Raw genomic sequence first — 14,221 nt, forward strand, 5'->3', positions numbered from 1 at the left:
AAAGGTTTCAGACCAAGCTTGCTAGTTTCACTGGAATCCAGATTCTGACCTCTGTGAAACTGACAAAGTTTGTACCTAAATATGTCAATTTTAACAGGAGCACTCTCTCTCTCTCTCTCTCTCTCTCTCTCTCTGTGTGTGTGTGTGTGTGTGTGTGTGAGAGAGAGAGAGAGAGAGAGAGAGAGAGAGAAACAGCCTACCCACTGATGTACATGCCCTTAAGAAACAAGGAGGAATCACATGTCAAAGAACTGAAGAATTCTGGAGTTGAAAGGGATCATGGGGGTCATTTAGTCCAACCCCCTGCAATGCAGGAATCTTTTGCTCAACCTGGGACTTGAACACACAACCCTGAGATTAAGAGTCTCATGTCAATTAAGAATGATTAAAGAGGAGACATTAAATATGTTGGGGGTGGTGGTTCCTCAATGGTTACAACATTATGTTTTTGGTTTTAATATTTTTATTGCTTTTTTTCCAAATACAGATATAAAGTCAGATATCCAACAAGATAGCAAAAGAAGAAAGAAGAAAATAAGAATAAAAGAAATCCAACTTTCCAGTGCATTTTTCATAACCAATTGGACTTCCCCACGTCTTCCTCACCATGCTTTCTTTACAATAAACATGTCAGCAAATTAATAGCTTGTTTCATGTGTTGTTTGTGTTTTCAAATAAATCTCTTTTGGGTTCAAAATACTTATTATCCATTTACTTTTACCCTGATATAAATACCATGTTATTTTAAACTTTAATCCTTTCTTAATCATATCTTAATTTCCAATATACCAAATCTTGCTGCTGGAGCTATATTTTCCAAATCATGCAATTTCTTAACATTCATATAACTTATAATGTTTTTCTAAATAGTCCTTAAATTTTTTCCAGTCCTCCTCCATCTTCTCTTCTCCCAAGTCTCGGATTCTGCCAGTCATTTCGGCCAGTTCTATATAGTCCGTCAGTTGCATATGCCATTCTTCCAGTGTGGGCAATTCTTGTGTCTTCCAGTGCTTTGCGATAAGTATCCTTGCTGCTGTTGTTGCATACATAAAAAATGTTCTATCCTTCTTTAACACTTTCTGGCCGACAATGCCCAGAAGGAAGGCCTCTGGTTTCTTGGGAAAGGTATACTTAAATACCTTTTTAAATTCATTATAAATCATTTCCCAGAAGGCCTTCACTTTTGGACAGGTCCACCAGAGGTGAAAGAATGTCCCTTCAGCCTCCTTACATTTCCAACATTTATTATCAGACAAATGGTATATTTTAGCAAGCTTGACTGGGGTCATGTACCACCTGTAAATCATTTTCATAATATTTTCTTTCAAGGCACTACATGCCGTAAATTTCATACCAGTGGTCCATAACCTTTCCCAGTCTTCAAACATAATGTTGTACCCAATGTCTTGAGCCCATTTTATCATGGCTGATTTGACTGTCTCATCCTGAGTGTTCCATTTAAGCAGCAAGTTATACATTCTCGAAAGAACCTTAGTTTTGGGTTCTAACAGTTCTGTCTCTAGTTTCGATTTTTCCACCTGGAAACCTGTTTTTTTATCCAACTTAAAAACCTCCTGAATTTGAGCATAATGAAACCAGTCTTGCACCTTATGCTTTAATTTTTCATAGCTCTGTAACCTCCAATTTTCACCAACTTTTTCTATTATTTCCCCATATTTCAGCCAACCGGCCTCCATATTGGGTTTTTTTCGAGCCTTGGCCTCCACTGGTGATAGCCACCTCGGGGTAATGGTTACAACATTATGGAAGTAGTAATGGGTGGAGTACTAAACGTTTATTTCAGATAGAATCCATCTGAGATGCAATGTGACATAAGAAATGTAGGAAGGATGAATGCATTTATTTTCTGGGAAACAGCAAAGGGCTATTTCATGCCACTTTGTACTCCCCCCCCCCCCCAGGGAACTAGTTCAGGAGTGGCTGAAGCTGCTCTGCGGGTGCATGTGCCCCTTCCTGGCACCTTAATGAATCCAATTACTATTGATTGCCTGAAAAGGATGCTTCCTCCACGCCTCTGTTGATGCACATATCACCATTGTAAGTTACAGCTGGCCGGGCAGAAAACACACACCCAAAAGGTCCAACCTTTCTGTGGCTGGAAAGAGCTGTCCAAACAGCCCTCTTTGGCCCTTTGCTGTTTCCCTCCCAATTGACAACACACAGTGAGCGTAATTGTAGACTTTGGTTTTCAAAAGGAAGCCGATACATCATAAGTGAGTTGGACATTTGCTGAGTCACTCGCTAATGGATACATAAGGAATGGGTACCGCAGACATCCATAGCCAAATCATCTCCTGGAGAAGATATCACCATTTGCATCTCCAAGAGGTATATGCATTTTGGAAGTACAAATGTGTGCTGGTGGTTGCAAGAAGACTAGAATGTAATCACAATATTCGAATGCTGCTCTCCTGTAGCACTTTATATTGAAGGAGGAATACATAGGCCTGTGGAGTTATTGCTTCCTACCATTTTCTCTGATTAAGGGATAGAAAAGCTAAAAAAAAAAAATGTCATCGGCTGCAGAGAGCAGCTATCGCCAAGGGTTGAGATATCCCTTTCTCCCATGTGACACAGCTCCTGTTTAAGGAATTTGCTGCTGTGGGTCCCAGGGCTGCTGCTGTTGCTAGTGGAAGTGCACGGGCGGATTCACTTTGGAAATGCTATGTCTGCATCCAGGGGCGGATTTAGGTTTGATGAGGCCCTAAGTTACTGAAGGTTATGGGGCCCCTTATATGTCCAGCTGTCCTTTGTCAACAACAAATTGTCACTGTTTTTTGTGTTGAATATATGCTATATGATAATTTATGGACCTAATAGGTATCCAAAGCCATTTGCACATAACAAAATATGTGATATTTTAGGGAGCAGGCTAGCAGGTGAGGCCCATTACTTACATCATAGGAGCCTACACAACACAAAACACTGTTGCTGTATGTAGGTTTTATTTTATTTGTTTTTTATCTTATATTTTGGAAATGTACATCCAAGTTTTTTTTTCCTTTAAATTTTTTGGGGGCCCCCCAAGAGAGTGGGGCCCTAAGCTATAGCTTGTTTAGCTTATACGTAAATCTGGCACTGTCTGTATCTAACAAAGGAACAAGAAGACTTGAGAAAAGGTTTGAGCATGGGAATTAGCCTTTTATGTAAGGTGAGGTGAAGGCGAGGTGAAGCTCCAGTGCCTACATTGACCCTAGTGGTAGCAGTTGGTGGCCAGAGTCTGAAAGAAAAGCGGAAGACTATATCCTGCTTCAGAGTTTTGGGTGGGGAGACGAGGGAGAGGTGCCCCAAGCATCCTAAGGTTTGCCCATTTTGTTGACGTCTCTGGGGAGATGTGTAGGGGACAGAAATATCACGAGACATCATGAGATATGAATTACCCCACAGTTCCTTGGCAACAGATTGGCAGCATCTCTCGACAAAGTGTGAGTCAGCACAACTGCTTCTTGAAGCCACATGTGGGTGACTCAGAAATAAATGTCGCAAAACGGTTGTCATTGCTAGCTTATGGATAGCCTGAAGCAGGGCTTTTCATTTTCAAGGGCTGGGCACTGTGATTGTTCCTGAGTTTCAGGATCACACTTGTTCCCTGCCAGCACTAAAGGGAGGCCAAGCAAGGAAGTGGAAGCACTGGATTCACTCTTTTTGAACCCAGCCCCAGTGTAGGAATATCTAGCAGCTTGCATGGGCACAGACATTATTTGCTTGCATGGACACAGCCTCCTTGGGTGCCTGTTTCCTCTAGGAAGGAGAGAGGTGCTGGACTTTCACCTAATATTGCCATTATATTCTTTATGCCAATGACCCTGATCCAGCAGGAGAGAATTCTGGGCCACTTCTGTGAATGTTGCAGGTACACATCTTCATTCCAAGGCACATCCACACCTGTCCTGTGGTTCTCATTTGAACCCTATGGAACTGGTTTGAGTGCCAATGGGGCTATCCTGTGTGTTGGCATCTCAGCCCGATGGTCGTTATGTGTTACTATGTGAAGCTGGATCAGGACTGCAGGCTCTGGAATCCTAAACTAAAAACCCTCAATTCCACAACAGGAGCACATTATAACAGTCAGACAACTGTGATAAACTTGCTCATGCATTAAATCTAATGCGATTGTAAGCAGCATGGTTCCACTGTCCAGGACAGCCCTGGCCATCTGGAAACCTCTGTTTAGTTTATTTCATCTCAACTTCTACTCCACCCTTATCCCATTGGGGATAGTATAAGTGTTGTCTGGCCTTCTTGCGGGCCTCCGCCCTACGGGGAATGTTATCCTGTCTTTATTTACATAGCCTAACAATTAAACAAACATCCCACCGACTGATCAATGCCAGATCTGAGGAGTCTTTCCCCACCCATCAACGGAGCCTAAAGCCAGCCCAGCCCCCACCCACTCAGACAACTGGTTCAATACATTAAATAGAAAGACCACACAAGTCCCTGCAGAAATGATATTGCCTCCATATTGTGCTATGTGAGAGCAGGGTCTGGAGGAAGAGATTCCATAGAAGCTGCTTTATGCAGCAGAAGCAGATCATTGACCCATGTAGCTCAGTTTTGTATTTGCATTGACTGGCAGTGGCTCTCTATAGTTTCATGCCACTGTGGCCTGCAACGTATGTGTTCAGCTCTGGCCCTTCCCTTGGCAGATTTCCTATGGATTGTGTTATGTACTGAGTTGAATAGGATCCAAAATGCAGCAGTCTGATTGGTCCTAGAACAATAGGATTCAGAATGCAGCAGTCTGATTGGTCCTAGAACAATAGGATTCAGAATGCAGCAATCTGATTGGTCTTAGAACAATACGACCCAGAATGCAGCAGTCTGATTGGTCCACAGGAGCCACCCAATCCATCTCCAGGTGGAAGTGAATCTGCAACCTGATTGGCCTACATGAGAATCCCGGAGTTAGCCAATCACATGGGGCCCATTGTGCAAATAATGTATATAAAGCAGACATTCTGGGGGAACTTCCATTCCTCCTCACCACTATGAGCTGAATAAAGAGCATGAAATCCACTCTCAACTCTGAGTATATTTCAGATTGCCTTGCTGCACTGCACAGCAGCAGAAAGCACACCCTCAAAAGTGCCTTTCAGAGCTGCTGCTGAGCATCCTTTCCTCCACCCACCAATGCAACATCTCCAGATCTTGGCATTCTGCTTAATATTTTGGAGGTTTTTCATTTTGGGTGGACTTTGCATGCTTTCATGTTTCCTGTGTCATGCAGTCAAGTCTTCCCCTGCCCTAAAAACAATGACGAGTCTTGTGCTCAGGGCTTTGTAGAACAACACTAAAACTTTGAAATGGGCTTGGTCAGTGCTTCCCCCCCCAAAAAAAAAATGTTTAGGGGTACTCTCATTTTGATTCAAGAAAACCATCATTTTATAGTTCAAATCAGGAAAAATGAATACAGTAAATGGACAAAAGTACACAGAACATGCATTACACCGGGGGAGGAAATGAAGCCACCATCGGAGGTGGTAACAACGAAACTGACCAATCACTGTGCTAAATTCCAACTCCAACTTGACACATTAAATGCTCACTTCTGTTTGATATTCAGGATACACCGTGACAGGAAATGAGGCTGCCATCAGGGATAAGGAACAGAACTGACAATTCACTATGCTAGAGAAGAAACTTTTTTAAAACAATTTTTAGTTTCTTCTCCTGATAGATTCACAAAATGTTTAGGGGTATGCATACCCCTGCATTCCCCCCAGAAAGAAAGCACTGGGCTTGGTAGTACACATCAGCAGGTACACATTTGAGGCTATATGGTACTGGAGGAGAATACCACATGAACAGCATTTCTGAGCTTAACTCTGCACCAAGTTCAGATAAAAATCTATCTGAAGGGAGGCCTTCTTTCTTCTGCAGAGGCCAGTCATGCAGACAGACATACCTTCCCCACCCTTGGACAGCTAAAAAACCCAAAAAAACCTGTAAAATGCAGAGCGTGTTATACACATTACTTGCAACAGCAATAGTCTTGGGGAGTGGGCTGTTCCCGATCTGACACAGAAATAAGAATGGGAAAAGGACGCAGCGTACTATCAATGGCGACAGAGTGCAATTCTGAGACATAGAGCAAACGGAGGTGGGCTGGCGGTTTTCACAAGCAAACAGAGCTGTAAATAGCAAATTAATTAGTCAAGAAATTAAGGTATAGGGCTGGAGAGGAAGGCAGATGCAAAAAAAGGAAGCAATGAATCAGCAGATAAAAATGCCGCTGGTCCTGAAGGAATATATCTCTGCAGCTTCATGCTTCCTGCATTTACATTTCTCCCCCACTTGGGCCTCAGACACATTTTATACTCTTCTGGGGCCAGGACCAATGAAAACAGCCCCTTTTTAATGCTTTTCAGGTTATGAAAAAGAAGGGCTGGGAAACTGAGAGGGAACCGCAAAAGCCGTTAAAACTCAAGAGCAACCTTGCGGCCCGTTTCCTTAGTGAACTAACGGGGGGGGGGGGTTTGACTTCCTGCTACCACGCTGTTGAAATTGAGCTGCTCCCTTTCACCCCCACCCTTTTTTATGTTTCCAGGGCAAGCGAAGGGAAAGTGCTGATGTCTTCTCTTGAAATATTAGCTGCTGCCATGAGCGATGCTCAGCTTTGCGTACAGACGCACATGTGGGATTTCCCCAAGATATCTCAACATACTTCAGAAATCAACAGACCCTTCCCAGTGCTCAGAATGCTTAATCTTTGTCCTGGGATGAGTGTCAATGAGTAGTTGTTCAACCTTTCTTAAAGATAATTAACCTGACAGAAGCCAGACTCAGTCAGGGGTGCAATGTTCTCATCTTCAAGTCAGGCGGATTAAAAAAACAGAGAGAGCAGGTTGCAATCATTATGTTTCCAGGACAGGCGCATACAAACTGGGAGTCGTGCAGCCATTTGCAAAACTCCTGCCTCCCCAGAAACCTACAAACACAAGAGGTTAAAACAGGGAGGGGGGAATTATACAACGACACCAGGCCCAATTAAGCTGCCTGTGAAAAAGGTCTGGAAGAATTCAGAAAAGGAGAACAAGCCACCTAGAAGCCCCATTTCACACTTTGGGAAGCCCTTGTAGCACATGGTTGTCTGCCTTTGAGTCATTAGCAGAGCAAGTTCTCTGGCTTTTTGCTAGGGGGTGCTGTGCTACTAATGGTAATGGCATCTGTGACTATTCACAACTCCACAGCTGATAATTGCTTTTTCAAAATAGAATTTGCAAGCATTCCAGGCTGTGTTACCCTGAGAAATCTGGTACCCATATTATGCATTTACGCTAAGTGCTCCGTCCTACAGCATTTACTGCAGTCACTCAAATACTATAAAGACAGAATGTATAATTATTTGATGTGGTATCCTCCTTCTCTGCACCAAGATGTCATTATGCATCCATTAGATCCCCACTGCTTTACTTCTTTCTGTTTTGGCTATGTGTCAGCCTCATACTGTAGAAGAAAAGATGCTCTTATTTACTTTCAATGCCTCTTTACATTTAGTCTGCTCTTCGACCTCAACGCTACAATACGGGGAGTTACAAAGAATATTTTCACAGGTAAAACAAAATCACTAACATGAATTTCAGGTATCCCTGTGATGACATCACAAGCCCCCTGCAGGGTGAATATTTATATCCAGTTTCTTTTTTTAGATAATGATGGGCCCCTCCCTGGGCGGTGGGTGAGGAGTAGTCTGAATGCTTTCATTTCTGATCACAGCACAAATCCACTGGTTCAAGACCCACCCAGTCGCAAAGAGCATAGTGCTCAAGCACCGCCATTGAGCCTTCTGCTTCAGCACATTATATCCCAGCCTCGTGTTTACAGTATTTTCTTTCCACACAGTGGATCAGAGCAATCTCCCTCTAATGCAAACAAGTCTTTCTCCGGGGAAGCCAGGCCTGTGAGCAGAATTGCTTTCTCTCCACATTTTGCAACATATATACATCTCATCAAGGTAGGTTTCTTCTGAGAGTCACCCAGGTATTCATAAATCATAGAGGCCCAAACAGCTCCATCGTAGGCATGGAAGTTTTGATACAAGCACTTGAAAGTCCAGTATCTACGGAAAGTATATCTGAGACCTGTGGGCTTGAAGAGTCAGAGTTAATTTGCCAGAGAATCCAGACTTTGGTTATCCCACTACAGTGACTCAGATGGAGGTTAAACGTGTAATGGGCCGTGATTAAACAGTCTACACCCAAATCTTAGGTCTCTGCACTTTGGGTCGTTTCATGCTTGCTAACCCCTTTAGTCAACCTGGCATGAATGCTCACTTTAATCTGGAAAAATACAAGAAGATATTTCATGGCCAATGTGCAGGCCAGAGTCAGTTGCCCGGCTACAGAGATAACAGAACTTTATCCAATGCTGGTGTAGCTTTGAAAGATAATGGCAATAAGTTTCAATGTTGCTAGAAGAAACAATTTCTTTCTCATTGCAAGCTAGTCATGTTTTAACACATACATAAATGGCTGGATATAAGGACTCCAAGCTTATTCAACTTCAGACAAATTAACTTGTTCTCTCAAGACTTATTTCTAATTGGTTCAAAATTTAGAAATAATTACATTGATGAGATTCTCACTAGCCCACGTATTTCAGATCCTAATGAAATCAAAAGCACATTAGCAAGCAACTTTGAGCCCCAAACTTGCTTATTTTAGTTCAAACTCATAATGTTTAGATTCATTGGGCATTGCAAGTGATACATGTAGAGGTTTTGGTGTGCAGATGAAGTTCCCCCAGACACAAACTTTTCCATATTAATGTAGATGGGAGGAGGCTGCCTTGCATGCACAATGTGGAGTAGACCTGTTGGTATAGCAGAGAGTAGACAGCAATCACATTGGCATCTGTTTCTCAAGGCTAGCTCTATAAAAGGCTGGCCAGGTGAACTTAAAGTTCTGGTAGCTCTATAGGAGGCATCTTGGCCAGGTATTAATGGAGACAGAGTGCCCTATCTTTGAAAAAGTATGAGTTCCCTCTCTGAACACAGCTATTTTGTTTAGGATGAAGAAGCATCTCTCCTAGCAACAGTCTTTTCCATAAGATTAAATCACTAGAATTGTAGCAATCCGTCATTCTCTTTATTAGGAATGAGAGCATTGTCTCTTATCTTTAAACTATGGCCTTAAAGCTAGTGATATTCTGTTCTTAGAATGATGGTAGTTACAGGAGCGCTTTAAACAGGCCCATGTCCCAGCTCCTAAATCCATTCTAGCACAAGCTAGTGTTTCATCACTCAGCTTAGAGCTTGGTTCCTGAAAACCCGCTAATTGGTGAACAAACCCTGATGCATTTACCCACAACCGGCCTCTCAAAAACAACATTTCAGACATTAATGGCCCTCATGCTAGCAATTGGCAGTATATCAGTGGAGGCACTGGGTTCATGATGGATTGCAAACTGAACATAAATGAGTTAGGAAATGCAGCAGCATAATCTAATCAAGTGGAAGGCACAATTAGATTCCCATTACATTCAAGACTTTGGATTCAGGCCTGCAGTTCTGAGACGGAGGACTACAAGCAGCAGCTCCTCATTATGGTTTTGAAATGGCCTCGCTCCACAAATTACGAAACAAATTTGAGTTCTGGGGCCTGGAGAACAAGAAGCCCTGCTCTCAGTGGGAGAAACACAGAGATGCACTATAAGGGGTGGGACTTTGGAATTTTTCATTTTTTTTAATGACCGAGAAATCAACTATTTGATTTAGTTGGGGAAGTGGGGAGACAGTTAGTGGGGAATAGCTGTGTTGTCTATTGAACCATGACTACTGAATTTGGGCTTCACACAGGTGTTGGTAACTGCCATGCTCTGACTCAGAGCCAGACACTGACCTCCTGAATGAAGAACTGACCTTCCATTGACTGATAACTGAGCAGAGGTAAGGATTCCCTTTGCCCACCTTGGGGATTCCTAAAACTCAGGAGCAGCCTCTTCAGAGCTGCTTTTGAACAATCTTCTAGAGGGGCCTTTGGAATGGGTTCCAGTCTGAGTGCCAGTGGATGAGCCCCAGTAGACTCAAGGGAAAAAGTCAAGCAAATCCCCCCAGGCTTCAAGGATACTGGTGTCTAATGACTCCAGTCCAGGCCACATACCCATGATGAAGTGTGCAACAGAGAGCCTAAGTTGACATGTGACTCAGGATCTATGTAAGCTCCCAAGTAGGAAATCTAAATACAGTGCTACAGCAGGCTTGCCCTCGTCTAAGGGAAGAGACTGGACCATACTTAAAGGAAGAAAGTACAGTGTCCATTCTCTTTGTCATTCATAAATTAACTGACAAAGTGGTTCTTTGCTCTCATGAACTGAGTTCTGGGGAGTAATCAACAGGTAAAGTTTCACAACCACCAAATAACACAATTGCCACTGTTTTTATTTTATTGCTCCAGCCTGTAAGTGTCCAGTATCAGGATGTGAAGCCAGTTCACTTTCAAGCCAACTTGGCAAAGATATTTTGAACTGGATATTCTTTCTGGATATTCTCCGGATGTTTGCGTTTGACACCCACAGACATGCAGGTTCAGAATCTGATATCTGACAGTTAATATTTTGGCTTAGTTTGACTGTTGGCATGCAATGCAGTACTAACATCTAGTGTGCAATGGTACATCACTTAGCAAAGGAAAATGGGAACTGGTGGACGAATAATAGTCTCTCAGTTGTTCTTCCTATGGAACCTGCTAAACTCCCAAACAACCCAAAATTCCCCAGACAATATACTATAGGTTGTATCCTGTTTAGCTGTATTTCATGGTGATAATGCAGTAGTAGTCAATGTTAAATAGTATTTGAAAGTTGAGATGTAAGATAATTAATATTGAGCAGTATAGATGGCATAGATGCCATGGTAATGCAGTATGTATTTCAGCTTCACAAAATTAACCTATTTAAAGAAAGAGAGTTGGAAGGGATCTCAAAGAACAGCTAATTCAACCTCCTATTAATGCACAAGCACAGCATAGTGTGTGCATTTCTGCTAGCAAAGTATAAATTGTTCTTTTCACACATGCATGGAGAAGCAGGATCACTGCTTATTCTCTGTGGGTTATGGTCATACTTGTATATTCCTGCAAGATGTTCACAGTTCACTGGATGCAGAGGGCAGAGAAAGTGGATATATTCCTGCTCCTCTGTCCACTCATTCGGTGCCCATGCATTTGTCTTGTGAAAGCAGCTAATGCTTGACTGGGTAGCAGCCAGCAAAACACTACAATAATATCTGCCAATTAACCTCTGATTTGCACAGCTGTTGGACAACTGGAAAAAGCTATTAAAACTAAGATGCATATCTGTTGCCTAGAATGATGAAGCTTTTCCATATCCAAATACATTTGAATAGACTCCAGCCAAGTAAATCATGGCCATTTTGCCAAAGAATCCTATGGATGGAACAAAGGTAGCAAAGGGAATGCACATTTACACAGCTTTACTCAGAAGCAAGCTCAGGTAGATTCAATGAGGCTTACTCCCTAGTAAGGTAAAGGTAAAGGGACCCCTGACCATTAGGTCCAGTCGTGACCGACTCTGGGGTTGCAGCACTCATCTCGCTTTATTGGCCAAGGGAGCCGGCATACAGCTTCCGGGTCATGTGGCCAGCATGCCTAAGCCGCTTCTGGCGAACCAGAGCAGCGCACGGAAATGCCGTTTACCTTCCCGCCGAAGCGGTACCTATTTATCTACTTGCACTTTGACGTGCTTTCGAACTGCTAGGTTGGCAGGAGCAGGGACCGAGCAATGGGAGCTCACCCCGTCACAGGGATTCGAACTGCCGACCTTCTGATCGGCAAGTCCTAGGCTCTGTGGTTTAACCCACAGAGCCACCCGCGTCCCTGACTACTCCCTAGTAATCATAGACAAATCTATCAATTTTAGTTTCTCTCCCTTTCTCATTTTACCAACCTGCCACATTTCTGCATCTGTTTGTGAGTTATGAAAAAAGTTTTCATGCAAGTTTGCCAACACTTTAGTGTGCTTTTCTCCTTATGTACACATTTTTATGTAGTTCTGCCTATTACACACACTTTGTATACAACTTTCTATAATATAATGCATCTTGGTTGTTTTTATTAACATGTACCTTTTCCATGCACACATTCCTCTAATATACAAGTTTTGTGTCCATTTTATGGTTGCACTGTATTGCAAAATTCCTAGAGGTGTGAATTTTGAAGCTTAGCTGCATTTTTTATCTGTATATTTTGGGAGGGGTGAATTAGGTAGCTTTGTGTACTGTACAAAATGTCTCCCCTATCCTCAAAGGTAAAGGTAAAGGGACCCCCTGACCATTAGGTCCAGTCATGACCAACTCTGGGGTTGCGGCGCTCATCTCGCTCTATTGGCCGAGGGAGCCGGCATACAGCTTCCGGGTCATGTGGCCAGCATGACTAAGCCACTTCTGGTGAACCAGAGCAGCGCACGGAAACGCTGTTTCCCTATCCTTACTTGCTAATAAATGTCTTGAAGAATTGCAATCCTAAGTACCCTTATTATTTTATTGGTATTCTGTGCCCTTCCTACGGGGAGAACTCAGGTCACAAGAAGTGAGATACGTTAACCATGGAGATACTCTCTTGCTCAAAACCACCCAGGGAGCAAGATCTGAAGCTGGCTTCTCCATCTCCAACCAACACTCTAGCTGCTATGCCATACTCTCTTATTAGACAGCAGCAGTAAATAAGCTTGCAGCACACACAGCCACCCCTTCCCCTCCTTCTTCGTGTGTAGCATCCCTCCCCCTTTCTATCTAATCCATTCCAAATATCTCTCAGCTTCACACATAGGGATTGTTCCCTGAGCTCCAGACAGCCCTCCCTTCTTGAGTGTTCCTTGTCCTCCGCTGGGGACATTACTCCCCCTTGGTTGTGAAGTATCTGCTTCAGCTTCATCTGAAGCCTATGCATTCTCAGCATAGTTTTGCTGGCATTGGGGGGGGGGGAGGGAAATCCAGGACTTCTCAGCTTAGCAGCCTGCTTTCTGGACAGTGTCTGGAGGAACTCCCACCAACTTGGAGCTTTCTGACCAAAGCTATTATGAGGAAGCCTCTTCTCTCCTTCTGCACCCTGCCCAGTGGCTCAGATGGAATGCACTAATTGTTCCTGGAACAAAACAGGCTGCTTGTGCTCCTCTGGAGCCACATGGCCCCATGCCACTGCGTGGAAAACACTGGGCATTTTCACTCGTTTGCGCCTTTAAATAACATCGATCACAGAAATAGCTTGGTTTCCCCATTTTTGTCCAATCAAGCCTTTTTGCTTTGGGGTATAAAGAAGTTATTTTTCACCTACCAGACTCTGCCAGTGGGCATGTGGCAACATATTTATTGCCTGCATTAATATTGGCTTCTCTTGTAGGTTCCTATTTACCGTATGTGGCTGAAGACTTTGTGTCTGGACTTGTCCCTCTCCGTGGAATTCCTGTAGAAGGTTAGACCTGTGGAAAATTATGAGGAAGCTGGGTTTCTTTGGATGATATTAAGGATCTGGTAGAAAACTGGATTATGGGAAATGGGCTTCACACATAGCTACATCCTTGGGATATGGGCAAGAGACCCCACCCAACAAGAAGAGTTGCCAGTCTTTCTTATGGACTAGCCCATTGGGAGAGGTTTGTGCTGGGTACCCAGGAGCACTGGCCAATTAATTCAGCCTCCTCCCCCCCCCCCAAAAAAAAACCATAGTTGTCTATCACCCTTTACCACAAGAGTCATCTGTGGCCAAATCCTGTAAACCTATGGAGACAGGGCTCCACAAATACCAGAGGGGGTGAATACCAAGGAGACGTGAGTGGCTCTGTGGTCTAAAACACTGAGCCTCTTGGGCTTGCCAATTGGAAGGTCAGCAGTTCAAATCCCTGTGACGGGGTGGGCTCCCGTTGTTCTACCCCAGCTTCTGCCAACCTAGCAGTTCGAAAGCACGCCAGTGTGAGCAGATAAATAGGTACCACTGTGGCGAGAAGGTAAACGGCATTTCCGTGCACACTGGCTTTTGTCACAGTGTTCTGCTGTGCCAGAAGCGGTTTAGTCATGCTGGCCACATGACCCGGAAAGCTGTTTGTGGACAAACACTGGCTCCCTCGGCCTGAAAGTGAGATGAGCTCTGCAAACCCATAGTCACCTTTGACTGGACTTAACCATCCAGGGGTCCTTTACCATTACCTTTTACCCAGTAGTGAAGCTGCATGCTCTGGCACCGGG

General features: G+C 43.6%; 1 long non-coding RNA gene across 1 annotated transcript; it reads left to right on the plus strand.

Annotated features, from left to right (window-relative positions):
* The first annotated feature begins 6,704 nt into the window (after positions 1 to 6,704).
* LOC308581459 lies at positions 6,705 to 9,910 on the plus strand. Its single transcript, XR_014005090.1, has 3 exons — positions 6,705 to 6,749; positions 7,875 to 7,978; positions 9,821 to 9,910. It is a non-coding gene; the product is annotated as an uncharacterized lncRNA (long non-coding RNA).
* Positions 9,911 to 14,221: the final 4,311 nt, after the last annotated feature.

Source organism: Podarcis bocagei (genome assembly GCF_964188305.1).
Source record: "Podarcis bocagei genome assembly, chromosome: 2".
NCBI classification, from domain to species: domain Eukaryota; kingdom Metazoa; phylum Chordata; class Lepidosauria; order Squamata; family Lacertidae; genus Podarcis; species Podarcis bocagei.